The sequence below is a fragment of the Schistocerca cancellata genome, unplaced genomic scaffold (genome assembly GCF_023864275.1).
Source record: "Schistocerca cancellata isolate TAMUIC-IGC-003103 unplaced genomic scaffold, iqSchCanc2.1 HiC_scaffold_1109, whole genome shotgun sequence".
Lineage (NCBI taxonomy): Eukaryota > Metazoa > Arthropoda > Insecta > Orthoptera > Acrididae > Schistocerca > Schistocerca cancellata.
This window is the reverse complement of record NW_026047108.1, coordinates 1-27,150: the sequence shown is the minus strand read 5'-3', so window position 1 is coordinate 27,150 and position 27,150 is coordinate 1. Positions and strand designations below refer to the sequence as shown.

The 27,150-nt window shown below is 47.6% G+C and overlaps 53 non-coding genes across 53 annotated transcripts; all 53 read right to left on the bottom strand.

Annotated features, from left to right (window-relative positions):
- Nucleotides 1-474: 474 nt before the first annotated feature.
- On the bottom strand, nt 475-546 carry Trnat-agu (transfer RNA threonine (anticodon AGU)). The gene has a single exon. It is a non-coding gene; the product is annotated as a tRNA-Thr (tRNA).
- A 321-nt stretch (nt 547-867) lies between these two features.
- On the bottom strand, nt 868-940 carry Trnak-cuu (transfer RNA lysine (anticodon CUU)). Its single transcript has one exon. It is a non-coding gene; the product is annotated as a tRNA-Lys (tRNA).
- A 440-nt stretch (nt 941-1,380) lies between these two features.
- Nucleotides 1,381-1,453, bottom strand: Trnar-ucg (transfer RNA arginine (anticodon UCG)). The gene has a single exon. It is a non-coding gene; the product is annotated as a tRNA-Arg (tRNA).
- Nucleotides 1,454-2,010: 557 nt separating this feature from the next.
- Trnat-agu (transfer RNA threonine (anticodon AGU)) lies at nt 2,011-2,082 on the bottom strand. Its single transcript has one exon. It is a non-coding gene; the product is annotated as a tRNA-Thr (tRNA).
- A 321-nt stretch (nt 2,083-2,403) lies between these two features.
- Trnak-cuu (transfer RNA lysine (anticodon CUU)) lies at nt 2,404-2,476 on the bottom strand. Its single transcript has one exon. It is a non-coding gene; the product is annotated as a tRNA-Lys (tRNA).
- A 440-nt stretch (nt 2,477-2,916) lies between these two features.
- Trnar-ucg (transfer RNA arginine (anticodon UCG)) lies at nt 2,917-2,989 on the bottom strand. The gene has a single exon. It is a non-coding gene; the product is annotated as a tRNA-Arg (tRNA).
- A 557-nt stretch (nt 2,990-3,546) lies between these two features.
- On the bottom strand, nt 3,547-3,618 carry Trnat-agu (transfer RNA threonine (anticodon AGU)). Its single transcript has one exon. It is a non-coding gene; the product is annotated as a tRNA-Thr (tRNA).
- Nucleotides 3,619-3,939: 321 nt separating this feature from the next.
- On the bottom strand, nt 3,940-4,012 carry Trnak-cuu (transfer RNA lysine (anticodon CUU)). The gene has a single exon. It is a non-coding gene; the product is annotated as a tRNA-Lys (tRNA).
- A 440-nt stretch (nt 4,013-4,452) lies between these two features.
- On the bottom strand, nt 4,453-4,525 carry Trnar-ucg (transfer RNA arginine (anticodon UCG)). The gene has a single exon. It is a non-coding gene; the product is annotated as a tRNA-Arg (tRNA).
- Nucleotides 4,526-5,082: 557 nt separating this feature from the next.
- Nucleotides 5,083-5,154, bottom strand: Trnat-agu (transfer RNA threonine (anticodon AGU)). The gene has a single exon. It is a non-coding gene; the product is annotated as a tRNA-Thr (tRNA).
- Nucleotides 5,155-5,475: 321 nt separating this feature from the next.
- Nucleotides 5,476-5,548, bottom strand: Trnak-cuu (transfer RNA lysine (anticodon CUU)). Its single transcript has one exon. It is a non-coding gene; the product is annotated as a tRNA-Lys (tRNA).
- Nucleotides 5,549-5,988: 440 nt separating this feature from the next.
- Nucleotides 5,989-6,061, bottom strand: Trnar-ucg (transfer RNA arginine (anticodon UCG)). Its single transcript has one exon. It is a non-coding gene; the product is annotated as a tRNA-Arg (tRNA).
- A 548-nt stretch (nt 6,062-6,609) lies between these two features.
- On the bottom strand, nt 6,610-6,681 carry Trnat-agu (transfer RNA threonine (anticodon AGU)). The gene has a single exon. It is a non-coding gene; the product is annotated as a tRNA-Thr (tRNA).
- A 321-nt stretch (nt 6,682-7,002) lies between these two features.
- On the bottom strand, nt 7,003-7,075 carry Trnak-cuu (transfer RNA lysine (anticodon CUU)). The gene has a single exon. It is a non-coding gene; the product is annotated as a tRNA-Lys (tRNA).
- Nucleotides 7,076-7,515: 440 nt separating this feature from the next.
- Trnar-ucg (transfer RNA arginine (anticodon UCG)) lies at nt 7,516-7,588 on the bottom strand. The gene has a single exon. It is a non-coding gene; the product is annotated as a tRNA-Arg (tRNA).
- A 557-nt stretch (nt 7,589-8,145) lies between these two features.
- On the bottom strand, nt 8,146-8,217 carry Trnat-agu (transfer RNA threonine (anticodon AGU)). Its single transcript has one exon. It is a non-coding gene; the product is annotated as a tRNA-Thr (tRNA).
- A 321-nt stretch (nt 8,218-8,538) lies between these two features.
- Trnak-cuu (transfer RNA lysine (anticodon CUU)) lies at nt 8,539-8,611 on the bottom strand. Its single transcript has one exon. It is a non-coding gene; the product is annotated as a tRNA-Lys (tRNA).
- A 440-nt stretch (nt 8,612-9,051) lies between these two features.
- Nucleotides 9,052-9,124, bottom strand: Trnar-ucg (transfer RNA arginine (anticodon UCG)). The gene has a single exon. It is a non-coding gene; the product is annotated as a tRNA-Arg (tRNA).
- Nucleotides 9,125-9,672: 548 nt separating this feature from the next.
- Nucleotides 9,673-9,744, bottom strand: Trnat-agu (transfer RNA threonine (anticodon AGU)). The gene has a single exon. It is a non-coding gene; the product is annotated as a tRNA-Thr (tRNA).
- Nucleotides 9,745-10,065: 321 nt separating this feature from the next.
- Trnak-cuu (transfer RNA lysine (anticodon CUU)) lies at nt 10,066-10,138 on the bottom strand. Its single transcript has one exon. It is a non-coding gene; the product is annotated as a tRNA-Lys (tRNA).
- Nucleotides 10,139-10,578: 440 nt separating this feature from the next.
- On the bottom strand, nt 10,579-10,651 carry Trnar-ucg (transfer RNA arginine (anticodon UCG)). The gene has a single exon. It is a non-coding gene; the product is annotated as a tRNA-Arg (tRNA).
- Nucleotides 10,652-11,199: 548 nt separating this feature from the next.
- Nucleotides 11,200-11,271, bottom strand: Trnat-agu (transfer RNA threonine (anticodon AGU)). Its single transcript has one exon. It is a non-coding gene; the product is annotated as a tRNA-Thr (tRNA).
- Nucleotides 11,272-11,592: 321 nt separating this feature from the next.
- Trnak-cuu (transfer RNA lysine (anticodon CUU)) lies at nt 11,593-11,665 on the bottom strand. The gene has a single exon. It is a non-coding gene; the product is annotated as a tRNA-Lys (tRNA).
- Nucleotides 11,666-12,105: 440 nt separating this feature from the next.
- Nucleotides 12,106-12,178, bottom strand: Trnar-ucg (transfer RNA arginine (anticodon UCG)). Its single transcript has one exon. It is a non-coding gene; the product is annotated as a tRNA-Arg (tRNA).
- Nucleotides 12,179-12,741: 563 nt separating this feature from the next.
- Nucleotides 12,742-12,813, bottom strand: Trnat-agu (transfer RNA threonine (anticodon AGU)). Its single transcript has one exon. It is a non-coding gene; the product is annotated as a tRNA-Thr (tRNA).
- A 321-nt stretch (nt 12,814-13,134) lies between these two features.
- Nucleotides 13,135-13,207, bottom strand: Trnak-cuu (transfer RNA lysine (anticodon CUU)). The gene has a single exon. It is a non-coding gene; the product is annotated as a tRNA-Lys (tRNA).
- Nucleotides 13,208-13,647: 440 nt separating this feature from the next.
- On the bottom strand, nt 13,648-13,720 carry Trnar-ucg (transfer RNA arginine (anticodon UCG)). Its single transcript has one exon. It is a non-coding gene; the product is annotated as a tRNA-Arg (tRNA).
- Nucleotides 13,721-14,277: 557 nt separating this feature from the next.
- Trnat-agu (transfer RNA threonine (anticodon AGU)) lies at nt 14,278-14,349 on the bottom strand. Its single transcript has one exon. It is a non-coding gene; the product is annotated as a tRNA-Thr (tRNA).
- A 321-nt stretch (nt 14,350-14,670) lies between these two features.
- Nucleotides 14,671-14,743, bottom strand: Trnak-cuu (transfer RNA lysine (anticodon CUU)). The gene has a single exon. It is a non-coding gene; the product is annotated as a tRNA-Lys (tRNA).
- Nucleotides 14,744-15,183: 440 nt separating this feature from the next.
- Trnar-ucg (transfer RNA arginine (anticodon UCG)) lies at nt 15,184-15,256 on the bottom strand. Its single transcript has one exon. It is a non-coding gene; the product is annotated as a tRNA-Arg (tRNA).
- Nucleotides 15,257-15,825: 569 nt separating this feature from the next.
- Nucleotides 15,826-15,897, bottom strand: Trnat-agu (transfer RNA threonine (anticodon AGU)). The gene has a single exon. It is a non-coding gene; the product is annotated as a tRNA-Thr (tRNA).
- A 321-nt stretch (nt 15,898-16,218) lies between these two features.
- On the bottom strand, nt 16,219-16,291 carry Trnak-cuu (transfer RNA lysine (anticodon CUU)). Its single transcript has one exon. It is a non-coding gene; the product is annotated as a tRNA-Lys (tRNA).
- A 440-nt stretch (nt 16,292-16,731) lies between these two features.
- Trnar-ucg (transfer RNA arginine (anticodon UCG)) lies at nt 16,732-16,804 on the bottom strand. Its single transcript has one exon. It is a non-coding gene; the product is annotated as a tRNA-Arg (tRNA).
- A 569-nt stretch (nt 16,805-17,373) lies between these two features.
- Trnat-agu (transfer RNA threonine (anticodon AGU)) lies at nt 17,374-17,445 on the bottom strand. The gene has a single exon. It is a non-coding gene; the product is annotated as a tRNA-Thr (tRNA).
- A 321-nt stretch (nt 17,446-17,766) lies between these two features.
- Trnak-cuu (transfer RNA lysine (anticodon CUU)) lies at nt 17,767-17,839 on the bottom strand. The gene has a single exon. It is a non-coding gene; the product is annotated as a tRNA-Lys (tRNA).
- A 440-nt stretch (nt 17,840-18,279) lies between these two features.
- Trnar-ucg (transfer RNA arginine (anticodon UCG)) lies at nt 18,280-18,352 on the bottom strand. The gene has a single exon. It is a non-coding gene; the product is annotated as a tRNA-Arg (tRNA).
- A 548-nt stretch (nt 18,353-18,900) lies between these two features.
- Trnat-agu (transfer RNA threonine (anticodon AGU)) lies at nt 18,901-18,972 on the bottom strand. Its single transcript has one exon. It is a non-coding gene; the product is annotated as a tRNA-Thr (tRNA).
- Nucleotides 18,973-19,293: 321 nt separating this feature from the next.
- Trnak-cuu (transfer RNA lysine (anticodon CUU)) lies at nt 19,294-19,366 on the bottom strand. Its single transcript has one exon. It is a non-coding gene; the product is annotated as a tRNA-Lys (tRNA).
- A 440-nt stretch (nt 19,367-19,806) lies between these two features.
- Trnar-ucg (transfer RNA arginine (anticodon UCG)) lies at nt 19,807-19,879 on the bottom strand. Its single transcript has one exon. It is a non-coding gene; the product is annotated as a tRNA-Arg (tRNA).
- A 563-nt stretch (nt 19,880-20,442) lies between these two features.
- On the bottom strand, nt 20,443-20,514 carry Trnat-agu (transfer RNA threonine (anticodon AGU)). The gene has a single exon. It is a non-coding gene; the product is annotated as a tRNA-Thr (tRNA).
- Nucleotides 20,515-20,835: 321 nt separating this feature from the next.
- On the bottom strand, nt 20,836-20,908 carry Trnak-cuu (transfer RNA lysine (anticodon CUU)). Its single transcript has one exon. It is a non-coding gene; the product is annotated as a tRNA-Lys (tRNA).
- Nucleotides 20,909-21,348: 440 nt separating this feature from the next.
- Trnar-ucg (transfer RNA arginine (anticodon UCG)) lies at nt 21,349-21,421 on the bottom strand. Its single transcript has one exon. It is a non-coding gene; the product is annotated as a tRNA-Arg (tRNA).
- A 557-nt stretch (nt 21,422-21,978) lies between these two features.
- Trnat-agu (transfer RNA threonine (anticodon AGU)) lies at nt 21,979-22,050 on the bottom strand. The gene has a single exon. It is a non-coding gene; the product is annotated as a tRNA-Thr (tRNA).
- Nucleotides 22,051-22,371: 321 nt separating this feature from the next.
- Trnak-cuu (transfer RNA lysine (anticodon CUU)) lies at nt 22,372-22,444 on the bottom strand. Its single transcript has one exon. It is a non-coding gene; the product is annotated as a tRNA-Lys (tRNA).
- A 440-nt stretch (nt 22,445-22,884) lies between these two features.
- Nucleotides 22,885-22,957, bottom strand: Trnar-ucg (transfer RNA arginine (anticodon UCG)). Its single transcript has one exon. It is a non-coding gene; the product is annotated as a tRNA-Arg (tRNA).
- Nucleotides 22,958-23,526: 569 nt separating this feature from the next.
- Nucleotides 23,527-23,598, bottom strand: Trnat-agu (transfer RNA threonine (anticodon AGU)). Its single transcript has one exon. It is a non-coding gene; the product is annotated as a tRNA-Thr (tRNA).
- A 321-nt stretch (nt 23,599-23,919) lies between these two features.
- On the bottom strand, nt 23,920-23,992 carry Trnak-cuu (transfer RNA lysine (anticodon CUU)). The gene has a single exon. It is a non-coding gene; the product is annotated as a tRNA-Lys (tRNA).
- Nucleotides 23,993-24,432: 440 nt separating this feature from the next.
- On the bottom strand, nt 24,433-24,505 carry Trnar-ucg (transfer RNA arginine (anticodon UCG)). The gene has a single exon. It is a non-coding gene; the product is annotated as a tRNA-Arg (tRNA).
- Nucleotides 24,506-25,074: 569 nt separating this feature from the next.
- On the bottom strand, nt 25,075-25,146 carry Trnat-agu (transfer RNA threonine (anticodon AGU)). The gene has a single exon. It is a non-coding gene; the product is annotated as a tRNA-Thr (tRNA).
- A 321-nt stretch (nt 25,147-25,467) lies between these two features.
- Nucleotides 25,468-25,540, bottom strand: Trnak-cuu (transfer RNA lysine (anticodon CUU)). Its single transcript has one exon. It is a non-coding gene; the product is annotated as a tRNA-Lys (tRNA).
- A 440-nt stretch (nt 25,541-25,980) lies between these two features.
- Trnar-ucg (transfer RNA arginine (anticodon UCG)) lies at nt 25,981-26,053 on the bottom strand. Its single transcript has one exon. It is a non-coding gene; the product is annotated as a tRNA-Arg (tRNA).
- Nucleotides 26,054-26,610: 557 nt separating this feature from the next.
- Trnat-agu (transfer RNA threonine (anticodon AGU)) lies at nt 26,611-26,682 on the bottom strand. Its single transcript has one exon. It is a non-coding gene; the product is annotated as a tRNA-Thr (tRNA).
- A 321-nt stretch (nt 26,683-27,003) lies between these two features.
- Trnak-cuu (transfer RNA lysine (anticodon CUU)) lies at nt 27,004-27,076 on the bottom strand. The gene has a single exon. It is a non-coding gene; the product is annotated as a tRNA-Lys (tRNA).
- Between the last annotated feature and the right edge of the window lie 74 nt (nt 27,077-27,150).

The window sequence follows — 27,150 nt, the reverse complement described above, 5'->3', positions numbered from 1 at the left end:
AAAAGTACGACGCTACTTCTTGCTGTGTCCCATCGCAAGTTACATTCAAGCCCTTATGACGCTGATCAAACAAGAGGTGGCAAATCAGCTTCAATCGCTTAGTGCCATCTCAGTCGCTTGCAGAAGGTACCTCACCCTATGTGATACAATGGCGAGTTGTCGCTATTACCAAAGCGGCGGCGGCGGCGCCGACGACGACGACGACGACGACGACGACGACGACGACGACGACGACGACAATCGCGAGGGTCTTTATCAGGGGTAGAAAATACATCACAAGAACTAAGTATTTCACGTCGGCATTCTCCGGAGACTGCCGAAAGCTGCAGATTCTGGTGCCCACTTTAATAGCACCATTCACACTATTCATTTGCGAGAGCATTTCTTAAATACCGCACCCATTCATAATTTTTTTTATCCTTGACCGCTTTTTTCGAAAGGGCCACGGTGGGAGGGGCTGTTACAAAATTCATTTGCCTCCTGTGAGGATCGAACTCACGACCTCTGGTTTACTAGACCAGCGCTCTGCCACTGAGCTAAGGAGGCGCCTCCTAGCGCCCTTTTCGGGTACTTTGTTCTTACAGAGTAGTGAATCGGAGCCCTTCAGCTCGAAACGCACCGCATGAGCGACCATTATTTGCATTTAGTTAGCACAGCTGCTGCTTTCCTACACATCTCACACTATATCGATGTACAACTAAAATTCCAAAACAACACATTTATTTCATTTCAGAGTCACTTTCAGCTTCAAATACCGTTCCTCTGATATTCATACGAAGCTAGGCATCGTCGTAACCCGTTACGTTCATTACGCAAGGCTCACGAGAGGGGCGCATGTTGGATCCGCGTAGACACAAAATTTTGCGCCGCCCAGTGTGGGGCTCGAACCCACGACCCTGAGATTAAGAGTCTCATGCTCTACCGACTGAGCTAGCCGGGCTGCACGCAACGCGTTACGAGCCATACAATACTGATTTGACCTGCGACCATCTATTGAAGATTCTTTTGACTACAACTTATTTCCTGCTGCCACAAATCAGCTACAATCCTATTCAATGAAAAATTGTCTCCGAAAGGCATCAAATCTGCTTGAAATGATACGTGGCTATCAGCACCATTATTCAACACACATGCTCGACAGTGCGCAGACGCCTGTGGCGTAGCCCTTGGCTCCTGAATCAGATGCAGTAGTTCCAACAAAAACTCTCCTGAACGGCACTGTGCCGAAAACTTCGCTACAGATCACCCTTGTCTTGCTTGTGCTTCTGGTAGACGCCGGTTTTGCAGCCAGGAAGCGGACAGCAGCAACTTCCAACTAGTTTTAGAGTACTCAAACAACACAGTAAAACAGCATGCATCTTTTGCAGAACAGGAAAAACTCGACCGTGACAGGATTCGAACCTGCAATCTTCGGATCCGAAGTCCGACGCCTTATCCATTAGGCCACACGGTCACTGGTGCAGTATACTTCTCCACACACACTTCATTTTCGCCATTTGTACACTTGGCAGAATGAATTTCCCATCTTTGACGCAGTTCTCCATCTCAAATTTCAGTACTAAAAGTACGACGCTACTTCTTGCTGTGTCCCATCGCAAGTTACATTCAAGCCCTTATGACGCTGATCAAACAAGAGGTGGCAAATCAGCTTCAATCGCTTAGTGCCATCTCAGTCGCTTGCAGAAGGTACCTCACCCTATGTGATACAATGGCGAGTTGTCGCTATTACCAAAGCGGCGGCGGCGACGACGACGACGACGACGACGACGACGACAATCGCGAGGGTCTTTATCAGGGGTAGAAAATACATCACAAGAACTAAGTATTTCACGTCGGCATTCTCCGGAGACTGCCAAAAGCTGCAGATTCTGGTGCCCACTTTAATAGCACCATTCACACTATTCATTTGCGAGAGCATTTCTTAAATACCGCACCCATTCATAATTTTTTTTATCCTTGACCGCTTTTTTCGAAAGGGCCACGGTGGGAGGGGCTGTTACAAAATTCATTTGCCTCCTGTGAGGATCGAACTCACGAACTCTGGTTTACTAGACCAGCGCTCTGCCACTGAGCTAAGGAGGCGCCTCCTAGCGCCCTTTTCGGGTACTTTGTTCTTACAGAGTAGTGAATCGGAGCCCTTCAGCTCGAAACGCACCGCATGAGCGACCATTATTTGCATTTAGTTAGCACAGCTGCTGCTTTCCTACACATCTCACACTATATCGATGTACAACTAAAATTCCAAAACAACACATTTATTTCATTTCAGAGTCACTTTCAGCTTCAAATACCGTTCCTCTGATATTCATACGAAGCTAGGCATCGTCGTAACCCGTTACGTTCATTACGCAAGGCTCACGAGAGGGGCGCATGTTGGATCCGCGTAGACACAAAATTTTGCGCCGCCCAGCGTGGGGCTCGAACCCACGACCCTGAGATTAAGAGTCTCATGCTCTACCGACTGAGCTAGCCGGGCTGCACGCAACGCGTTACGAGCCATACAATACTGATTAGACCTGCGACCATCTATTGAAGATTCTTTTGACTACAACTTATTTCCTGCTGCCACAAATCAGCTACAATCCTATTCAATGAAAAATTGTCTCCGAAAGGCATCAAATCTGCTTGAAATGATACGTGGCTATCAGCACCATTATTCAACACACATGCTCGACAGTGCGCAGACGCCTGTGGCGTAGCCCTTGGCTCCTGAATCAGATGCAGTAGTTCCAACAAAAACTCTCCTGAACGGCACTGTGCCGAAAACTTCGCTACAGATCACCCTTGTCTTGCTTGTGCTTCTGGTAGACGCCGGTTTTGCAGCCAGGAAGCGGACAGCAGCAACTTCCAACTAGTTTTAGAGTACTCAAACAACACAGTAAAACAGCATGCATCTTTTGCAGAACAGGAAAAACTCGACCGTGACAGGATTCGAACCTGCAATCTTCGGATCCGAAGTCCGACGCCTTATCCATTAGGCCACACGGTCACTGGTGCAGTATACTTCTCCACACACACTTCATTTTCGCCATTTGTACACTTGGCAGAATGAATTTCCCATCTTTGACGCAGTTCTCCATCTCAAATTTCAGTACTAAAAGTACGACGCTACTTCTTGCTGTGTCCCATCGCAAGTTACATTCAAGCCCTTATGACGCTGATCAAACAAGAGGTGGCAAATCAGCTTCAATCGCTTAGTGCCATCTCAGTCGCTTGCAGAAGGTACCTCACCCTATGTGATACAATGGCGAGTTGTCGCTATTACCAAAGCGGCGGCGGCGGCGCCGACGACGACGACGACGACGACGACAATCGCGAGGGTCTTTATCAGGGGTAGAAAATACATCACAAGAACTAAGTATTTCACGTCGGCATTCTCCGGAGACTGCCAAAAGCTGCAGATTCTGGTGCCCACTTTAATAGCACCATTCACACTATTCATTTGCGAGAGCATTTCTTAAATACCGCACCCATTCATAATTTTTTTTATCCTTGACCGCTTTTTTCGAAAGGGCCACGGTGGGAGGGGCTGTTACAAAATTCATTTGCCTCCTGTGAGGATCGAACTCACGACCTCTGGTTTACTAGACCAGCGCTCTGCCACTGAGCTAAGGAGGCGCCTCCTAGCGCCCTTTTCGGGTACTTTGTTCTTACAGAGTAGTGAATCGGAGCCCTTCAGCTCGAAACGCACCGCATGAGCGACCATTATTTGCATTTAGTTAGCACAGCTGCTGCTTTCCTACACATCTCACACTATATCGATGTACAACTAAACTTCCAAAACAACACATTTATTTCATTTCAGAGTCACTTTCAGCTTCAAATACCGTTCCTCTGATATTCATACGAAGCTAGGCATCGTCGTAACCCGTTACGTTCATTACGCAAGGCTCACGAGAGGGGCGCATGTTGGATCCGCGTAGACACAAAATTTTGCGCCGCCCAGCGTGGGGCTCGAACCCACGACCCTGAGATTAAGAGTCTCATGCTCTACCGACTGAGCTAGCCGGGCTGCACGCAACGCGTTACGAGCCATACAATACTGATTTGACCTGCGACCATCTATTGAAGATTCTTTTGACTACAACTTATTTCCTGCTGCCACAAATCAGCTACAATCCTATTCAATGAAAAATTGTCTGCGAAAGGCATCAAATCTGCTTGAAATGATACGTGGCTATCAGCACCATTATTCAACACACATGCTCGACAGTGCGCAGACGCCTGTGGCGTAGCCCTTGGCTCCTGAATCAGATGCAGTAGTTCCAACAAAAACTCTCCTGAACGGCACTGTGCCGAAAACTTCGCTACAGATCACCCTTGTCTTGCTTGTGCTTCTGGTAGACGCCGGTTTTGCAGCCAGGAAGCGGACAGCAGCAACTTCCAACTAGTTTTAGAGTACTCAAACAACACAGTAAAACAGCATGCATCTTTTGCAGAACAGGAAAAACTCGACCGTGACAGGATTCGAACCTGCAATCTTCGGATCCGAAGTCCGACGCCTTATCCATTAGGCCACACGGTCACTGGTGCAGTATACTTCTCCACACACACTTCATTTTCGCCATTTGTACACTTGGCAGAATGAATTTCCCATCTTTGACGCAGTTCTCCATCTCAAATTTCAGTACTAAAAGTACGACGCTACTTCTTGCTGTGTCCCATCGCAAGTTACATTCAAGCCCTTATGACGCTGATCAAACAAGAGGTGGCAAATCAGCTTCAATCGCTTAGTGCCATCTCAGTCGCTTGCAGAAGGTACCTCACCCTATGTGATACAATGGCGAGTTGTCGCTATTACCAAAGCGGCGGCGGCGGCGCCGACGACGACGACGACGACGACGACAATCGCGAGGGTCTTTATCAGGGGTAGAAAATACATCACAAGAACTAAGTATTTCACGTCGGCATTCTCCGGAGACTGCCAAAAGCTGCAGATTCTGGTGCCCACTTTAATAGCACCATTCACACTATTCATTTGCGAGAGCATTTCTTAAATACCGCACCCATTCATAATTTTTTTTATCCTTGACCGCTTTTTTCGAAAGGGCCACGGTGGGAGGGGCTGTTACAAAATTCATTTGCCTCCTGTGAGGATCGAACTCACGACCTCTGGTTTACTAGACCAGCGCTCTGCCACTGAGCTAAGGAGGCGCCTCCTAGCGCCCTTTTCGGGTACTTTGTTCTTACAGAGTAGTGAATCGGAGCCCTTCAGCTCGAAACGCACCGCATGAGCGACCATTATTTGCATTCAGTTAGCACAGCTGCTGCTTTCCTACACATCTCACACTATATCGATGTACAACTAAAATTCCAAAACAACACATTTATTTCATTTCAGAGTCACTTTCAGCTTCAAATACCGTTCCTCTGATATTCATACGAAGCTAGGCATCGTCGTAACCCGTTACGTTCATTACGCAAGGCTCACGAGAGGGGCGCATGTTGGATCCGCGTAGACACAAAATTTTGCGCCGCCCAGTGTGGGGCTCGAACCCACGACCCTGAGATTAAGAGTCTCATGCTCTACCGACTGAGCTAGCCGGGCTGCACGCAACGCGTTACGAGCCATACAATACTGATTTGACCTGCGACCATCTATTGAAGATTCTTTTGACTACAACTTATTTCCTGCTGCCACAAATCAGCTACAATCCTATTCAATGAAAAATTGTCTCCGAAAGGCATCAATTCTGCTTGAAATGATACGTGGCTATCAGCACCATTATTCCACACACATGCTCGACAGTGCGCAGACGCCTGTGGCGTAGCCCTTGGCTCCTGAATCAGATGCAGTAGTTCCAACAAAAACTCTCCTGAACGGCACTGTGCCGAAAACTTCGCTACAGATCACCCTTGTCTTGCTTGTGCTTCTGGTAGACGCCGGTTTTGCAGCCAGGAAGCGGACAGCAGCAACTTCCAACTAGTTTTAGAGTACTCAAACAACACAGTAAAACAGCATGCATCTTTTGCAGAACAGGAAAAACTCGACTGTGACAGGATTCGAACCTGCAATCTTCGGATCCGAAGTCCGACGCCTTATCCATTAGGCCACACGGTCACTGGTGCAGTATACTTCTCCACACACACTTCATTTTCGCCATTTGTACACTTGGCAGAATGAATTTCCCATCTTTGACGCAGTTCTCCATCTCAAATTTCAGTACTAAAAGTACGACGCTACTTCTTGCTGTGTCCCATCGCAAGTTACATTCAAGCCCTTATGACGCTGATCAAACAAGAGGTGGCAAATCAGCTTCAATCGCTTAGTGCCATCTCAGTCGCTTGCAGAAGGTACCTCACCCTATGTGATACAATGGCGAGTTGTCGCTATTACCAAAGCGGCGGCGGCGGCGCCGACGACGACGACGACAATCGCGAGGGTCTTTATCAGGGGTAGAAAATACATCACAAGAACTAAGTATTTCACGTCGGCATTCTCCGGAGACTGCCAAAAGCTGCAGATTCTGGTGCCCACTTTAATAGCACCATTCACACTATTCATTTGCGAGAGCATTTCTTAAATAACACACCCATTCATAATTTTTTTTATCCTTGACCGCTTTTTTCGAAAGGGCCACGGTGGGAGGGGCTGTTACAAAATTCATTTGCCTCCTGTGAGGATCGAACTCACGACCTCTGGTTTACTAGACCAGCGCTCTGCCACTGAGCTAAGGAGGCGCCTCCTAGCGCCCTTTTCGGGTACTTTGTTCTTACAGAGTAGTGAATCGGAGCCCTTCAGCTCGAAACGCACCGCATGAGCGACCATTATTTGCATTTAGTTAGCACAGCTGCTGCTTTCCTACACATCTCACACTATATCGATGTACAACTAAACTTCCAAAACAACACATTTATTTCATTTCAGAGTCACTTTCAGCTTCAAATACCGTTCCTCTGATATTCATACGAAGCTAGGCATCGTCGTAACCCGTTACGTTCATTACGCAAGGCTCACGAGAGGGGCGCATGTTGGATCCGCGTAGACACAAAATTTTGCGCCGCCCAGCGTGGGGCTCGAACCCACGACCCTGAGATTAAGAGTCTCATGCTCTACCGACTGAGCTAGCCGGGCTGCACGCAACGCGTTACGAGCCATACAATACTGATTTGACCTGCGACCATCTATTGAAGATTCTTTTGACTACAACTTATTTCCTGCTGCCACAAATCAGCTACAATCCTATTCAATGAAAAATTGTCTGCGAAAGGCATCAAATCTGCTTGAAATGATACGTGGCTATCAGCACCATTATTCAACACACATGCTCGACAGTGCGCAGACGCCTGTGGCGTAGCCCTTGGCTCCTGAATCAGATGCAGTAGTTCCAACAAAAACTCTCCTGAACGGCACTGTGCCGAAAACTTCGCTACAGATCACCCTTGTCTTGCTTGTGCTTCTGGTAGACGCCGGTTTTGCAGCCAGGAAGCGGACAGCAGCAACTTCCAACTAGTTTTAGAGTACTCAAACAACACAGTAAAACAGCATGCATCTTTTGCAGAACAGGAAAAACTCGACCGTGACAGGATTCGAACCTGCAATCTTCGGATCCGAAGTCCGACGCCTTATCCATTAGGCCACACGGTCACTGGTGCAGTATACTTCTCCACACACACTTCATTTTCGCCATTTGTACACTTGGCAGAATGAATTTCCCATCTTTGACGCAGTTCTCCATCTCAAATTTCAGTACTAAAAGTACGACGCTACTTCTTGCTGTGTCCCATCGCAAGTTACATTCAAGCCCTTATGACGCTGATCAAACAAGAGGTGGCAAATCAGCTTCAATCGCTTAGTGCCATCTCAGTCGCTTGCAGAAGGTACCTCACCCTATGTGATACAATGGCGAGTTGTCGCTATTACCAAAGCGGCGGCGGCGGCGCCGACGACGACGACGACGACGACGACAATCGCGAGGGTCTTTATCAGGGGTAGAAAATACATCACAAGAACTAAGTATTTCACGTCGGCATTCTCCGGAGACTGCCAAAAGCTGCAGATTCTGGTGCCCACTTTAATAGCACCATTCACACTATTCATTTGCGAGAGCATTTCTTAAATACCGCACCCATTCATAATTTTTTTTATCCTTGACCGCTTTTTTCGAAAGGGCCACGGTGGGAGGGGCTGTTACAAAATTCATTTGCCTCCTGTGAGGATCGAACTCACGACCTCTGGTTTACTAGACCAGCGCTCTGCCACTGAGCTAAGGAGGCGCCTCCTAGCGCCCTTTTCGGGTACTTTGTTCTTACAGAGTAGTGAATCGGAGCCCTTCAGCTCGAAACGCACCGCATGAGCGACCATTATTTGCATTCAGTTAGCACAGCTGCTGCTTTCCTACACATCTCACACTATATCGATGTACAACTAAAATTCCAAAACAACACATTTATTTCATTTCAGAGTCACTTTCAGCTTCAAATACCGTTCCTCTGATATTCATACGAAGCTAGGCATCGTCGTAACCCGTTACGTTCATTACGCAAGGCTCACGAGAGGGGCGCATGTTGGATCCGCGTAGACACAAAATTTTGCGCCGCCCAGTGTGGGGCTCGAACCCACGACCCTGAGATTAAGAGTCTCATGCTCTACCGACTGAGCTAGCCGGGCTGCACGCAACGCATTACGAGCCATACAATACTGATTTGACCTGCGACCATCTATTGAAGATTCTTTTGACTACAACTTATTTCCTGCTGCCACAAATCAGCTACAATCCTATTCAATGAAAAATTGTCTCCGAAAGGCATCAATTCTGCTTGAAATGATACGTGGCTATCAGCACCATTATTCCACACACATGCTCGACAGTGCGCAGACGCCTGTGGCGTAGCCCTTGGCTCCTGAATCAGATGCAGTAGTTCCAACAAAAACTCTCCTGAACGGCACTGTGCCGAAAACTTCGCTACAGATCACCCTTGTCTTGCTTGTGCTTCTGGTAGACGCCGGTTTTGCAGCCAGGAAGCGGACAGCAGCAACTTCCAACTAGTTTTAGAGTACTCAAACAACACAGTAAAACAGCATGCATCTTTTGCAGAACAGGAAAAACTCGACTGTGACAGGATTCGAACCTGCAATCTTCGGATCCGAAGTCCGACGCCTTATCCATTAGGCCACACGGTCACTGGTGCAGTATACTTCTCCACACACACTTCATTTTCGCCATTTGTACACTTGGCAGAATGAATTTCCCATCTTTGACGCAGTTCTCCATCTCAAATTTCAGTACTAAAAGTACGACGCTACTTCTTGCTGTGTCCCATCGCAAGTTACATTCAAGCCCTTATGACGCTGATCAAACAAGAGGTGGCAAATCAGCTTCAATCGCTTAGTGCCATCTCAGTCGCTTGCAGAAGGTACCTCACCCTATGTGATACAATGGCGAGTTGTCGCTATTACCAAAGCGGCGGCGGCGGCGCCGACGACGACGACGACAATCGCGAGGGTCTTTATCAGGGGTAGAAAATACATCACAAGAACTAAGTATTTCACGTCGGCATTCTCCGGAGACTGCCAAAAGCTGCAGATTCTGGTGCCCACTTTAATAGCACCATTCACACTATTCATTTGCGAGAGCATTTCTTAAATAACACACCCATTCATAATTTTTTTTATCCTTGACCGCTTTTTTCGAAAGGGCCACGGTGGGAGGGGCTGTTACAAAATTCATTTGCCTCCTGTGAGGATCGAACTCACGACCTCTGGTTTACTAGACCAGCGCTCTGCCACTGAGCTAAGGAGGCGCCTCCTAGCGCCCTTTTCGGGTACTTTGTTCTTACAGAGTAGTGAATCGGAGCCCTTCAGCTCGAAACGCACCGCATGAGCGACCATTATTTGCATTTAGTTAGCACAGCTGCTGCTTTCCTACACATCTCACACTATATCGATGTACAACTAAAATTCCAAAACAACACATTTATTTCATTTCAGAGTCACTTTCAGCTTCAAATACCGTTCCTCTGATATTCATACGAAGCTAGGCATCGTCGTAACCCGTTACGTTCATTACGCAAGGCTCACGAGAGGGGCGCATGTTGGATCCGCGTAGACACAAAATTTTGCGCCGCCCAGTGTGGGGCTCGAACCCACGACCCTGAGATTAAGAGTCTCATGCTCTACCGACTGAGCTAGCCGGGCTGCACGCAACGCGTTACGAGCCATACAATACTGATTTGACCTGCGACCATCTATTGAAGATTCTTTTGACTACAACTTATTTCCTGCTGCCACAAATCAGCTACAATCCTATTCAATGAAAAATTGTCTCCGAAAGGCATCAAATCTGCTTGAAATGATACGTGGCTATCAGCACCATTATTCAACACACATGCTCGACAGTGCGCAGACGCCTGTGGCGTAGCCCTTGGCTCCTGAATCAGATGCAGTAGTTCCAACAAAAACTCTCCTGAACGGCACTGTGCCGAAAACTTCGCTACAGATCACCCTTGTCTTGCTTGTGCTTCTGGTAGACGCCGGTTTTGCAGCCAGGAAGCGGACAGCAGCAACTTCCAACTAGTTTTAGAGTACTCAAACAACACAGTAAAACAGCATGCATCTTTTGCAGAACAGGAAAAACTCGACCGTGACAGGATTCGAACCTGCAATCTTCGGATCCGAAGTCCGACGCCTTATCCATTAGGCCACACGGTCACTGGTGCAGTATACTTCTCCACACACACTTCATTTTCGCCATTTGTACACTTGGCAGAATGAATTTCCCATCTTTGACGCAGTTCTCCATCTCAAATTTCAGTACTAAAAGTACGACGCTACTTCTTGCTGTGTCCCATCGCAAGTTACATTCAAGCCCTTATGACGCTGATCAAACAAGAGGTGGCAAATCAGCTTCAATCGCTTAGTGCCATCTCAGTCGCTTGCAGAAGGTACCTCACCCTATGTGATACAATGGCGAGTTGTCGCTATTACCAAAGCGGCGGCGGCGGCGCCGACGACGACGACGACAATCGCGAGGGTCTTTATCAGGGGTAGAAAATACATCACAAGAACTAAGTATTTCACGTCGGCATTCTCCGGAGACTGCCAAAAGCTGCAGATTCTGGTGCCCACTGTAATAGCACCATTCACACTATTCATTTGCGAGAGCATTTCTTAAATACCGCACCCATTCATAATTTTTTTTATCCTTGACCGCTTTTTTCGAAAGGGCCACGGTGGGAGGGGCTGTTACAAAATTCATTTGCCTCCTGTGAGGATCGAACTCACGACCTCTGGTTTACTAGACCAGCGCTCTGCCACTGAGCTAAGGAGGCGCCTCCTAGCGCCCTTTTCGGGTACTTTGTTCTTACAGAGTAGTGAATCGGAGCCCTTCAGCTCGAAACGCACCGCATGAGCGACCATTATTTGCATTTAGTTAGCACAGCTGCTGCTTTCCTACACATCTCACACTATATCGATGTACAACTAAAATTCCAAAACAACACATTTATTTCATTTCAGAGTCACTTTCAGCTTCAAATACCGTTCCTCTGATATTCATACGAAGCTAGGCATCGTCGTAACCCGTTACGTTCATTACGCAAGGCTCACGAGAGGGGCGCATGTTGGATCCGCGTAGACACAAAATTTTGCGCCGCCCAGTGTGGGGCTCGAACCCACGACCCTGAGATTAAGAGTCTCATGCTCTACCGACTGAGCTAGCCGGGCTGCACGCAACGCGTTACGAGCCATACAATACTGATTTGACCTGCGACCATCTATTGAAGATTCTTTTGACTACAACTTATTTCCTGCTGCCACAAATCAGCTACAATCCTATTCAATGAAAAATTGTCTGCGAAAGGCATCAAATCTGCTTGAAATGATACGTGGCTATCAGCACCATTATTCAACACACATGCTCGACAGTGCGCAGACGCCTGTGGCGTAGCCCTTGGCTCCTGAATCAGATGCAGTAGTTCCAACAAAAACTCTCCTGAACGGCACTGTGCCGAAAACTTCGCTACAGATCACCCTTGTCTTGCTTGTGCTTCTGGTAGACGCCGGTTTTGCAGCCAGGAAGCGGACAGCAGCAACTTCCAACTAGTTTTAGAGTACTCAAACAACACAGTAAAACAGCATGCATCTTTTGCAGAACAGGAAAAACTCGACCGTGACAGGATTCGAACCTGCAATCTTCGGATCCGAAGTCCGACGCCTTATCCATTAGGCCACACGGTCACTGGTGCAGTATACTTCTCCACACACACTTCATTTTCGCCATTTGTACACTTGGCAGAATGAATTTCCCATCTTTGACGCAGTTCTCCATCTCAAATTTCAGTACTAAAAGTACGACGCTACTTCTTGCTGTGTCCCATCGCAAGTTACATTCAAGCCCTTATGACGCTGATCAAACAAGAGGTGGCAAATCAGCTTCAATCGCTTAGTGCCATCTCAGTCGCTTGCAGAAGGTACCTCACCCTATGTGATACAATGGCGAGTTGTCGCTATTACCAAAGCGGCGGCGGCGGCGCCGACGACGACGACGACGACGACGACGACCACAATCGCGAGGGTCTTTATCAGGGGTAGAAAATACATCACAAGAACTAAGTATTTCACGTCGGCATTCTCCGGAGACTGCCAAAAGCCGCAGATTCTGGTGCCCACTTTAATAGCACCATTCACACTATTCATTTGCGAGAGCATTTCTTAAATACCGCACCCATTCATAATTTTTTTTATCCTTGACCGCTTTTTTCGAAAGGGCCACGGTGGGAGGGGCTGTTACAAAATTCATTTGCCTCCTGTGAGGATCAAACTCACGACCTCTGGTTTACTAGACCAGCGCTCTGCCACTGAGCTAAGGAGGCGCCTCCTAGCGCCCTTTTCGGGTACTTTGTTCTTACAGAGTAGTGAATCGGAGCCCTTCAGCTCGAAACGCACCGCATGAGCGACCATTATTTGCATTTAGTTAGCACAGCTGCTGCTTTCCTACACATCTCACACTATATCGATGTACAACTAAAATTCCAAAACAACACATTTATTTCATTTCAGAGTCACTTTCAGCTTCAAATACCGTTCCTCTGATATTCATACGAAGCTAGGCATCGTCGTAACCCGTTACGTTCATTACGCAAGGCTCACGAGAGGGGCGCATGTTGGATCCGCGTAGACACAAAATTTTGCGCCGCCCAGTGTGGGGCTCGAACCCACGACCCTGAGATTAAGAGTCTCATGCTCTACCGACTGAGCTAGCCGGGCTGCACGCAACGCGTTACGAGCCATACAATACTGATTTGACCTGCGACCATCTATTGAAGATTCTTTTGACTACAACTTATTTCCTGCTGCCACAAATCAGCTACAATCCTATTCAATGAAAAATTGTCTGCGAAAGGCATCAAATCTGCTTGAAATGATACGTGGCTATCAGCACCATTATTCAACACACATGCTCGACAGTGCGCAGACGCCTGTGGCGTAGCCCTTGGCTCCTGAATCAGATGCAGTAGTTCCAACAAAAACTCTCCTGAACGGCACTGTGCCGAAAACTTCGCTACAGATCACCCTTGTCTTGCTTGTGCTTCTGGTAGACGCCGGTTTTGCAGCCAGGAAGCGGACAGCAGCAACTTCCAACTAGTTTTAGAGTACTCAAACAACACAGTAAAACAGCATGCATCTTTTGCAGAACAGGAAAAACTCGACCGTGACAGGATTCGAACCTGCAATCTTCGGATCCGAAGTCCGACGCCTTATCCATTAGGCCACACGGTCACTGGTGCAGTATACTTCTCCACACACACTTCATTTTCGCCATTTGTACACTTGGCAGAATGAATTTCCCATCTTTGACGCAGTTCTCCATCTCAAATTTCAGTACTAAAAGTACGACGCTACTTCTTGCTGTGTCCCATCGCAAGTTACATTCAAGCCCTTATGACGCTGATCAAACAAGAGGTGGCAAATCAGCTTCAATCGCTTAGTGCCATCTCAGTCGCTTGCAGAAGGTACCTCACCCTATGTGATACAATGGCGAGTTGTCGCTATTACCAAAGCGGCGGCGGCGGCGCCGACGACGACGACGACGACGACCACAATCGCGAGGGTCTTTATCAGGGGTAGAAAATACATCACAAGAACTAAGTATTTCACGTCGGCATTCTCCGGAGACTGCCAAAAGCCGCAGATTCTGGTGCCCACTTTAATAGCACCATTCACACTATTCATTTGCGAGAGCATTTCTTAAATACCGCACCCATTCATAATTTTTTTTATCCTTGACCGCTTTTTTCGAAAGGGCCACGGTGGGAGGGGCTGTTACAAAATTCATTTGCCTCCTGTGAGGATCGAACTCACGACCTCTGGTTTACTAGACCAGCGCTCTGCCACTGAGCTAAGGAGGCGCCTCCTAGCGCCCTTCTCGGGTACTTTGTTCTTACAGAGTAGTGAATTGGAGCCCTTCAGCTCGAAACGCACCGCATGAGCGACCATTATTTGCATTTAGTTAGCACAGCTGCTGCTTTCCTACACATCTCACACTATATCGATGTACAACTAAAATTCCAAAACAACACATTTATTTCATTTCAGAGTCACTTTCAGCTTCAAATACCGTTCCTCTGATATTCATACGAAGCTAGGCATCGTCGTAACACGTTACGTTCATTACGCAAGGCTCACGAGAGGGGCGCATGTTGGATCCGCGTAGACACAAAATTTTGCGCCGCCCAGCGTGGGGCTCGAACCCACGACCCTGAGATTAAGAGTCTCATGTTCTACCGACTGAGCTAGCCGGGCTGCACGCAACGCGTTACGAGCCATACAATACTGATTTGACCTGCGACCATCTATTGAAGATTCTTTTGACTACAACTTATTTCCTGCTGCCACAAATCAGCTACAATCCTATTCAATGAAAAATTGTCTCCGAAAGGCATCAAATCTGCTTGAAATGATACGTGGCTATCAGCACCATTATTCAACACACATGCTCGACAGTGCGCAGACGCCTGTGGCGTAGCCCTTGGCTCCTGAATCAGATGCAGTAGTTCCAACAAAAACTCTCCTGAACGGCACTGTGCCGAAAACTTCGCTACAGATCACCCTTGTCTTGCTTGTGCTTCTGGTAGACGCCGGTTTTGCAGCCAGGAAGCGGACAGCAGCAACTTCCAACTAGTTTTAGAGTACTCAAACAACACAGTAAAACAGCATGCATCTTTTGCAGAACAGGAAAAACTCGACCGTGACAGGATTCGAACCTGCAATCTTCGGATCCGAAGTCCGACGCCTTATCCATTAGGCCACACGGTCACTGGTGCAGTATACTTCTCCACACACACTTCATTTTCGCCATTTGTACACTTGGCAGAATGAATTTCCCATCTTTGACGCAGTTCTCCATCTCAAATTTCAGTACTAAAAGTACGACGCTACTTCTTGCTGTGTCCCATCGCAAGTTACATTCAAGCCCTTATGACGCTGATCAAACAAGAGGTGGCAAATCAGCTTCAATCGCTTAGTGCCATCTCAGTCGCTTGCAGAAGGTACCTCACCCTATGTGATACAATGGCGAGTTGTCGCTATTACCAAAGCGGCGGCGGCGGCGCCGACGACAACGACGACGACGACGACGACGACGACGACAATCGCGAGGGTCTTTATCAGGGGTAGAAAATACATCACAAGAACTAAGTATTTCACGTCGGCATTCTCCGGAGACTGCCAAAAGCTGCAGATTCTGGTGCCCACTTTAATAGCACCATTCACACTATTCATTTGCGAGAGCATTTCTTAAATACCGCACCCATTCATAATTTTTTTTATCCTTGACCGCTTTTTTCGAAAGGGCCACGGTGGGAGGGGCTGTTACAAAATTCATTTGCCTCCTGTGAGGATCGAACTCACGACCTCTGGTTTACTAGACCAGCGCTCTGCCACTGAGCTAAGGAGGCGCCTCCTAGCGCCCTTTTCGGGTACTTTGTTCTTACAGAGTAGTGAATCGGAGCCCTTCAGCTCGAAACGCACCGCATGAGTGACCATTATTTGCATTTAGTTAGCACAGCTGCTGCTTTCCTACACATCTCACACTATATCGATGTACAACTAAAATTCCAAAACAACACATTTATTTCATTTCAGAGTCACTTTCAGCTTCAAATACCGTTCCTCTGATATTCATACGAAGCTAGGCATCGTCGTAACCCGTTACGTTCATTACGCAAGGCTCACGAGAGGGGCGCATGTTGGATCCGCGTAGACACAAAATTTTGCGCCGCCCAGTGTGGGGCTCGAACCCACGACCCTGAGATTAAGAGTCTCATGCTCTACCGACTGAGCTAGCCGGGCTGCACGCAACGCGTTACGAGCCATACAATACTGATTTGACCTGCGACCATCTATTGAAGATTCTTTTGACTACAACTTATTTCCTGCTGCCACAAATCAGCTACAATCCTATTCAATGAAAAATTGTCTGCGAAAGGCATCAAATCTGCTTGAAATGATACGTGGCTATCAGCACCATTATTCAACACACATGCTCGACAGTGCGCAGACGCCTGTGGCGTAGCCCTTGGCTCCTGAATCAGATGCAGTAGTTCCAACAAAAACTCTCCTGAACGGCACTGTGCCGAAAACTTCGCTACAGATCACCCTTGTCTTGCTTGTGCTTCTGGTAGACGCCGGTTTTGCAGCCAGGAAGCGGACAGCAGCAACTTCCAACTAGTTTTAGAGTACTCAAACAACACAGTAAAACAGCATGCATCTTTTGCAGAACAGGAAAAACTCGACCGTGACAGGATTCGAACCTGCAATCTTCGGATCCGAAGTCCGACGCCTTATCCATTAGGCCACACGGTCACTGGTGCAGTATACTTCTCCACACACACTTCATTTTCGCCATTTGTACACTTGGCAGAATGAATTTCCCATCTTTGACGCAGTTCTCCATCTCAAATTTCAGTACTAAAAGTACGACGCTACTTCTTGCTGTGTCCCATCGCAAGTTACATTCAAGCCCTTATGACGCTGATCAAACAAGAGGTGGCAAATCAGCTTCAATCGCTTAGTGCCATCTCAGTCGCTTGCAGAAGGTACCTCACCCTATGTGATACAATGGCGAGTTGTCGCTATTACCAAAGCGGCGGCGGCGGCGCCGACGACAACGACGACGACGACGACGACGACGACGACAATCGCGAGGGTCTTTATCAGGGGTAGAAAATACATCACAAGAACTAAGTATTTCACGTCGGCATTCTCCGGAGACTGCCAAAAGCTGCAGATTCTGGTGCCCACTTTAATAGCACCATTCACACTATTCATTTGCGAGAGCATTTCTTAAATACCGCACCCATTCATAATTTTTTTTATCCTTGACCGCTTTTTTCGAAAGGGCCACGGTGGGAGGGGCTGTTACAAAATTCATTTGCCTCCTGTGAGGATCGAACTCACGACCTCTGGTTTACTAGACCAGCGCTCTGCCACTGAGCTAAGGAGGCGCCTCCTAGCGCCCTTTTCGGGTACTTTGTTCTTACAGAGTAGTGAATCGGAGCCCTTCAGCTCGAAACGCACCGCATGAGTGACCATTATTTGCATTTAGTTAGCACAGCTGCTGCTTTCCTACACATCTCACACTATATCGATGTACAACTAAAATTCCAAAACAACACATTTATTTCATTTCAGAGTCACTTTCAGCTTCAAATACCGTTCCTCTGATATTCATACGAAGCTAGGCATCGTCGTAACCCGTTACGTTCATTACGCAAGGCTCACGAGAGGGGCGCATGTTGGATCCGCGTAGACACAAAATTTTGCGCCGCCCAGTGTGGGGCTCGAACCCACGACCCTGAGATTAAGAGTCTCATGCTCTACCGACTGAGCTAGCCGGGCTGCACGCAACGCGTTACGAGCCATACAATACTGATTTGACCTGCGACCATCTATTGAAGATTCTTTTGACTACAACTTATTTCCTGCTGCCACAAATCAGCTACAATCCTATTCAATGAAAAATTGTCTCCGAAAGGCATCAAATCTGCTTGAAATGATACGTGGCTATCAGCACCATTATTCAACACACATGCTCGACAGTGCGCAGACGCCTGTGGCGTAGCCCTTGGCTCCTGAATCAGATGCAGTAGTTCCAACAAAAACTCTCCTGAACGGCACTGTGCCGAAAACTTCGCTACAGATCACCCTTGTCTTGCTTGTGCTTCTGGTAGACGCCGGTTTTGCAGCCAGGAAGCGGACAGCAGCAACTTCCAACTAGTTTTAGAGTACTCAAACAACACAGTAAAACAGCATGCATCTTTTGCAGAACAGGAAAAACTCGACCGTGACAGGATTCGAACCTGCAATCTTCGGATCCGAAGTCCGACGCCTTATCCATTAGGCCACACGGTCACTGGTGCAGTATACTTCTCCACACACACTTCATTTTCGCCATTTGTACACTTGGCAGAATGAATTTCCCATCTTTGACGCAGTTCTCCATCTCAAATTTCAGTACTAAAAGTACGACGCTACTTCTTGCTGTGTCCCATCGCAAGTTACATTCAAGCCCTTATGACGCTGATCAAACAAGAGGTGGCAAATCAGCTTCAATCGCTTAGTGCCATCTCAGTCGCTTGCAGAAGGTACCTCACCCTATGTGATACAATGGCGAGTTGTCGCTATTACCAAAGCGGCGGCGGCGGCGCCGACGACGACGACGACAATCGCGAGGGTCTTTATCAGGGGTAGAAAATACATCACAAGAACTAAGTATTTCACGTCGGCATTCTCCGGAGACTGCCAAAAGCTGCAGATTCTGGTGCCCACTGTAATAGCACCATTCACACTATTCATTTGCGAGAGCATTTCTTAAATACCGCACCCATTCATAATTTTTTTTATCCTTGACCGCTTTTTTCGAAAGGGCCACGGTGGGAGGGGCTGTTACAAAATTCATTTGCCTCCTGTGAGGATCGAACTCACGACCTCTGGTTTACTAGACCAGCGCTCTGCCACTGAGCTAAGGAGGCGCCTCCTAGCGCCCTTTTCGGGTACTTTGTTCTTACAGAGTAGTGAATCGGAGCCCTTCAGCTCGAAACGCACCGCATGAGCGACCATTATTTGCATTTAGTTAGCACAGCTGCTGCTTTCCTACACATCTCACACTATATCGATGTACAACTAAAATTCCAAAACAACACATTTATTTCATTTCAGAGTCACTTTCAGCTTCAAATACCGTTCCTCTGATATTCATACGAAGCTAGGCATCGTCGTAACCCGTTACGTTCATTACGCAAGGCTCACGAGAGGGGCGCATGTTGGATCCGCGTAGACACAAAATTTTGCGCCGCCCAGTGTGGGGCTCGAACCCACGACCCTGAGATTAAGAGTCTCATGCTCTACCGACTGAGCTAGCCGGGCTGCACGCAACGCGTTACGAGCCATACAATACTGATTTGACCTGCGACCATCTATTGAAGATTCTTTTGACTACAACTTATTTCCTGCTGCCACAAATCAGCTACAATCCTATTCAATGAAAAATTGTCTGCGAAAGGCATCAAATCTGCTTGAAATGATACGTGGCTATCAGCACCATTATTCAACACACATGCTCGACAGTGCGCAGACGCCTGTGGCGTAGCCCTTGGCTCCTGAATCAGATGCAGTAGTTCCAACAAAAACTCTCCTGAACGGCACTGTGCCGAAAACTTCGCTACAGATCACCCTTGTCTTGCTTGTGCTTCTGGTAGACGCCGGTTTTGCAGCCAGGAAGCGGACAGCAGCAACTTCCAACTAGTTTTAGAGTACTCAAACAACACAGTAAAACAGCATGCATCTTTTGCAGAACAGGAAAAACTCGACCGTGACAGGATTCGAACCTGCAATCTTCGGATCCGAAGTCCGACGCCTTATCCATTAGGCCACACGGTCACTGGTGCAGTATACTTCTCCACACACACTTCATTTTCGCCATTTGTACACTTGGCAGAATGAATTTCCCATCTTTGACGCAGTTCTCCATCTCAAATTTCAGTACTAAAAGTACGACGCTACTTCTTGCTGTGTCCCATCGCAAGTTACATTCAAGCCCTTATGACGCTGATCAAACAAGAGGTGGCAAATCAGCTTCAATCGCTTAGTGCCATCTCAGTCGCTTGCAGAAGGTACCTCACCCTATGTGATACAATGGCGAGTTGTCGCTATTACCAAAGCGGCGGCGGCGGCGCCGACGACGACGACGACGACGACGACGACCACAATCGCGAGGGTCTTTATCAGGGGTAGAAAATACATCACAAGAACTAAGTATTTCACGTCGGCATTCTCCGGAGACTGCCAAAAGCCGCAGATTCTGGTGCCCACTTTAATAGCACCATTCACACTATTCATTTGCGAGAGCATTTCTTAAATACCGCACCCATTCATAATTTTTTTTATCCTTGACCGCTTTTTTCGAAAGGGCCACGGTGGGAGGGGCTGTTACAAAATTCATTTGCCTCCTGTGAGGATCAAACTCACGACCTCTGGTTTACTAGACCAGCGCTCTGCCACTGAGCTAAGGAGGCGCCTCCTAGCGCCCTTTTCGGGTACTTTGTTCTTACAGAGTAGTGAATCGGAGCCCTTCAGCTCGAAACGCACCGCATGAGCGACCATTATTTGCATTTAGTTAGCACAGCTGCTGCTTTCCTACACATCTCACACTATATCGATGTACAACTAAAATTCCAAAACAACACATTTATTTCATTTCAGAGTCACTTTCAGCTTCAAATACCGTTCCTCTGATATTCATACGAAGCTAGGCATCGTCGTAACCCGTTACGTTCATTACGCAAGGCTCACGAGAGGGGCGCATGTTGGATCCGCGTAGACACAAAATTTTGCGCCGCCCAGTGTGGGGCTCGAACCCACGACCCTGAGATTAAGAGTCTCATGCTCTACCGACTGAGCTAGCCGGGCTGCACGCAACGCGTTACGAGCCATACAATACTGATTTGACCTGCGACCATCTATTGAAGATTCTTTTGACTACAACTTATTTCCTGCTGCCACAAATCAGCTACAATCCTATTCAATGAAAAATTGTCTGCGAAAGGCATCAAATCTGCTTGAAATGATACGTGGCTATCAGCACCATTATTCAACACACATGCTCGACAGTGCGCAGACGCCTGTGGCGTAGCCCTTGGCTCCTGAATCAGATGCAGTAGTTCCAACAAAAACTCTCCTGAACGGCACTGTGCCGAAAACTTCGCTACAGATCACCCTTGTCTTGCTTGTGCTTCTGGTAGACGCCGGTTTTGCAGCCAGGAAGCGGACAGCAGCAACTTCCAACTAGTTTTAGAGTACTCAAACAACACAGTAAAACAGCATGCATCTTTTGCAGAACAGGAAAAACTCGACCGTGACAGGATTCGAACCTGCAATCTTCGGATCCGAAGTCCGACGCCTTATCCATTAGGCCACACGGTCACTGGTGCAGTATACTTCTCCACACACACTTCATTTTCGCCATTTGTACACTTGGCAGAATGAATTTCCCATCTTTGACGCAGTTCTCCATCTCAAATTTCAGTACTAAAAGTACGACGCTACTTCTTGCTGTGTCCCATCGCAAGTTACATTCAAGCCCTTATGACGCTGATCAAACAAGAGGTGGCAAATCAGCTTCAATCGCTTAGTGCCATCTCAGTCGCTTGCAGAAGGTACCTCACCCTATGTGATACAATGGCGAGTTGTCGCTATTACCAAAGCGGCGGCGGCGGCGCCGACGACGACGACGACGACGACCACAATCGCGAGGGTCTTTATCAGGGGTAGAAAATACATCACAAGAACTAAGTATTTCACGTCGGCATTCTCCGGAGACTGCCAAAAGCCGCAGATTCTGGTGCCCACTTTAATAGCACCATTCACACTATTCATTTGCGAGAGCATTTCTTAAATACCGCACCCATTCATAATTTTTTTTATCCTTGACCGCTTTTTTCGAAAGGGCCACGGTGGGAGGGGCTGTTACAAAATTCATTTGCCTCCTGTGAGGATCGAACTCACGACCTCTGGTTTACTAGACCAGCGCTCTGCCACTGAGCTAAGGAGGCGCCTCCTAGCGCCCTTCTCGGGTACTTTGTTCTTACAGAGTAGTGAATTGGAGCCCTTCAGCTCGAAACGCACCGCATGAGCGACCATTATTTGCATTTAGTTAGCACAGCTGCTGCTTTCCTACACATCTCACACTATATCGATGTACAACTAAAATTCCAAAACAACACATTTATTTCATTTCAGAGTCACTTTCAGCTTCAAATACCGTTCCTCTGATATTCATACGAAGCTAGGCATCGTCGTAACACGTTACGTTCATTACGCAAGGCTCACGAGAGGGGCGCATGTTGGATCCGCGTAGACACAAAATTTTGCGCCGCCCAGCGTGGGGCTCGAACCCACGACCCTGAGATTAAGAGTCTCATGTTCTACCGACTGAGCTAGCCGGGCTGCACGCAACGCGTTACGAGCCATACAATACTGATTTGACCTGCGACCATCTATTGAAGATTCTTTTGACTACAACTTATTTCCTGCTGCCACAAATCAGCTACAATCCTATTCAATGAAAAATTGTCTCCGAAAGGCATCAAATCTGCTTGAAATGATACGTGGCTATCAGCACCATTATTCAACACACATGCTCGACAGTGCGCAGACGCCTGTGGCGTAGCCCTTGGCTCCTGAATCAGATGCAGTAGTTCCAACAAAAACTCTCCTGAACGGCACTGTGCCGAAAACTTCGCTACAGATCACCCTTGTCTTGCTTGTGCTTCTGGTAGACGCCGGTTTTGCAGCCAGGAAGCGGACAGCAGCAACTTCCAACTAGTTTTAGAGTACTCAAACAACACAGTAAAACAGCATGCATCTTTTGCAGAACAGGAAAAACTCGACCGTGACAGGATTCGAACCTGCAATCTTCGGATCCGAAGTCCGACGCCTTATCCATTAGGCCACACGGTCACTGGTGCAGTATACTTCTCCACACACACTTCATTTTCGCCATTTGTACACTTGGCAGAATGAATTTCCCATCTTTGACGCAGTTCTCCATCTCAAATTTCAGTACTAAAAGTACGACGCTACTTCTTGCTGTGTCCCATCGCAAGTTACATTCAAGCCCTTATGACGCTGATCAAACAAGAGGTGGCAAATCAGCTTCAATCGCTTAGTGCCATCTCAGTCGCTTGCAGAAGGTACCTCACCCTATGTGATACAATGGCGAGTTGTCGCTATTACCAAAGCGGCGGCGGCGGCGCCGACGACAACGACGACGACGACGACGACGACGACGACAATCGCGAGGGTCTTTATCAGGGGTAGAAAATACATCACAAGAACTAAGTATTTCACGTCGGCATTCTCCGGAGACTGCCAAAAGCTGCAGATTCTGGTGCCCACTTTAATAGCACCATTCACACTATTCATTTGCGAGAGCATTTCTTAAATACCGCACCCATTCATAATTTTTTTTATCCTTGACCGCTTTTTTCGAAAGGGCCACGGTGGGAGGGGCTGTTACAAAATTCATTTGCCTCCTGTGAGGATCGAACTCACGACCTCTGGTTTACTAGACCAGCGCTCTGCCACTGAGCTAAGGAGGCGCCTCCTAGCGCCCTTTTCGGGTACTTTGTTCTTACAGAGTAGTGAATCGGAGCCCTTCAGCTCGAAACGCACCGCATGAGTGACCATTATTTGCATTTAGTTAGCACAGCTGCTGCTTTCCTACACATCTCACACTATATCGATGTACAACTAAAATTCCAAAACAACACATTTATTTCATTTCAGAGTCACTTTCAGCTTCAAATACCGTTCCTCTGATATTCATACGAAGCTAGGCATCGTCGTAACCCGTTACGTTCATTACGCAAGGCTCACGAGAGGGGCGCATGTTGGATCCGCGTAGACACAAAATTTTGCGCCGCCCAGTGTGGGGCTCGAACCCACGACCCTGAGATTAAGAGTCTCATGCTCTACCGACTGAGCTAGCCGGGCTGCACGCAACGCGTTACGAGCCATACAATACTGATTTGACCTGCGACCATCTATTGAAGATTCTTTTGACTACAACTTATTTCCTGCTGCCACAAATCAGCTACAATCCTATTCAATGAAAAATTGTCTGCGAAAGGCATCAAATCTGCTTGAAATGATACGTGGCTATCAGCACCATTATTCAACACACATGCTCGACAGTGCGCAGACGCCTGTGGCGTAGCCCTTGGCTCCTGAATCAGATGCAGTAGTTCCAACAAAAACTCTCCTGAACGGCACTGTGCCGAAAACTTCGCTACAGATCACCCTTGTCTTGCTTGTGCTTCTGGTAGACGCCGGTTTTGCAGCCAGGAAGCGGACAGCAGCAACTTCCAACTAGTTTTAGAGTACTCAAACAACACAGTAAAACAGCATGCATCTTTTGCAGAACAGGAAAAACTCGACCGTGACAGGATTCGAACCTGCAATCTTCGGATCCGAAGTCCGACGCCTTATCCATTAGGCCACACGGTCACTGGTGCAGTATACTTCTCCACACACACTTCATTTTCGCCATTTGTACACTTGGCAGAATGAATTTCCCATCTTTGACGCAGTTCTCCATCTCAAATTTCAGTACTAAAAGTACGACGCTACTTCTTGCTGTGTCCCATCGCAAGTTACATTCAAGCCCTTATGACGCTGATCAAACAAGAGGTGGCAAATCAGCTTCAATCGCTTAGTGCCATCTCAGTCGCTTGCAGAAGGTACCTCACCCTATGTGATACAATGGCGAGTTGTCGCTATTACCAAAGCGGCGGCGGCGGCGCCGACGACAACGACGACGACGACGACGACGACGACGACAATCGCGAGGGTCTTTATCAGGGGTAGAAAATACATCACAAGAACTAAGTATTTCACGTCGGCATTCTCCGGAGACTGCCAAAAGCTGCAGATTCTGGTGCCCACTTTAATAGCACCATTCACACTATTCATTTGCGAGAGCATTTCTTAAATACCGCACCCATTCATAATTTTTTTTATCCTTGACCGCTTTTTTCGAAAGGGCCACGGTGGGAGGGGCTGTTACAAAATTCATTTGCCTCCTGTGAGGATCGAACTCACGACCTCTGGTTTACTAGACCAGCGCTCTGCCACTGAGCTAAGGAGGCGCCTCCTAGCGCCCTTTTCGGGTACTTTGTTCTTACAGAGTAGTGAATCGGAGCCCTTCAGCTCGAAACGCACCGCATGAGTGACCATTATTTGCATTTAGTTAGCACAGCTGCTGCTTTCCTACACATCTCACACTATATCGATGTACAACTAAAATTCCAAAACAACACATTTATTTCATTTCAGAGTCACTTTCAGCTTCAAATACCGTTCCTCTGATATTCATACGAAGCTAGGCATCGTCGTAACCCGTTACGTTCATTACGCAAGGCTCACGAGAGGGGCGCATGTTGGATCCGCGTAGACACAAAATTTTGCGCCGCCCAGTGTGGGGCTCGAACCCACGACCCTGAGATTAAGAGTCTCATGCTCTACCGACTGAGCTAGCCGGGCTGCACGCAACGCGTTACGAGCCATACAATACTGATTTGACCTGCGACCATCTATTGAAGATTCTTTTGACTACAACTTATTTCCTGCTGCCACAAATCAGCTACAATCCTATTCAATGAAAAATTGTCTGCGAAAGGCATCAAATCTGCTTGAAATGATACGTGGCTATCAGCACCATTATTCAACACACATGCTCGACAGTGCGCAGACGCCTGTGGCGTAGCCCTTGGCTCCTGAATCAGATGCAGTAGTTCCAACAAAAACTCTCCTGAACGGCACTGTGCCGAAAACTTCGCTACAGATCACCCTTGTCTTGCTTGTGCTTCTGGTAGACGCCGGTTTTGCAGCCAGGAAGCGGACAGCAGCAACTTCCAACTAGTTTTAGAGTACTCAAACAACACAGTAAAACAGCATGCATCTTTTGCAGAACAGGAAAAACTCGACCGTGACAGGATTCGAACCTGCAATCTTCGGATCCGAAGTCCGACGCCTTATCCATTAGGCCACACGGTCACTGGTGCAGTATACTTCTCCACACACACTTCATTTTCGCCATTTGTACACTTGGCAGAATGAATTTCCCATCTTTGACGCAGTTCTCCATCTCAAATTTCAGTACTAAAAGTACGACGCTACTTCTTGCTGTGTCCCATCGCAAGTTACATTCAAGCCCTTATGACGCTGATCAAACAAGAGGTGGCAAATCAGCTTCAATCGCTTAGTGCCATCTCAGTCGCTTGCAGAAGGTACCTCACCCTATGTGATACAATGGCGAGTTGTCGCTATTACCAAAGCGGCGGCGGCGGCGCCGACGACGACGACGACGACGACCACAATCGCGAGGGTCTTTATCAGGGGTAGAAAATACATCACAAGAACTAAGTATTTCACGTCGGCATTCTCCGGAGACTGCCAAAAGCAGCAGATTCTGGTGCCCACTTTAATAGCACCATTCACACTATTCATTTGCGAGAGCATTTCTTAAATACCGCACCCATTCATAATTTTTTTTATCCTTGACCGCTTTTTTCGAAAGGGCCACGGTGGGAGGGGCTGTTACAAAATTCATTTGCCTCCTGTGAGGATCGAACTCACGACCTCTGGTTTACTAGACCAGCGCTCTGCCACTGAGCTAAGGAGGCGCCTCCTAGCGACCTTTTCGGGTACTTTGTTCTTACAGACTAGTGAATCGGAGCCCTTCAGCTCGAAACGCACCGCATGAGCGACCATTATTTGCATTTAGTTAGCACAGCTGCTGCTTTCCTACACATCTCACACTATATCGATGTACAACTAAAATTCCAAAACAACACATTTATTTCATTTCAGAGTCACTTTCAGCTTCAAATACCGTTCCTCTGATATTCATACGAAGCTAGGCATCGTCGTAACCCGTTACGTTCATTACGCAATGCTCACGAGAGGGGCGCATGTTGGATCCGCGTAGACACAAAATTTTGCGCCGCCCAGCGTGGGGCTCGAACCCACGACCCTGAGATTAAGAGTCTCATGCTCTACCGACTGAGCTAGCCGGGCTGCACGCAACGCGTTACGAGCCATACAATACTGATTTGACCTGCGACCATCTATTGAAGATTCTTTTGACTACA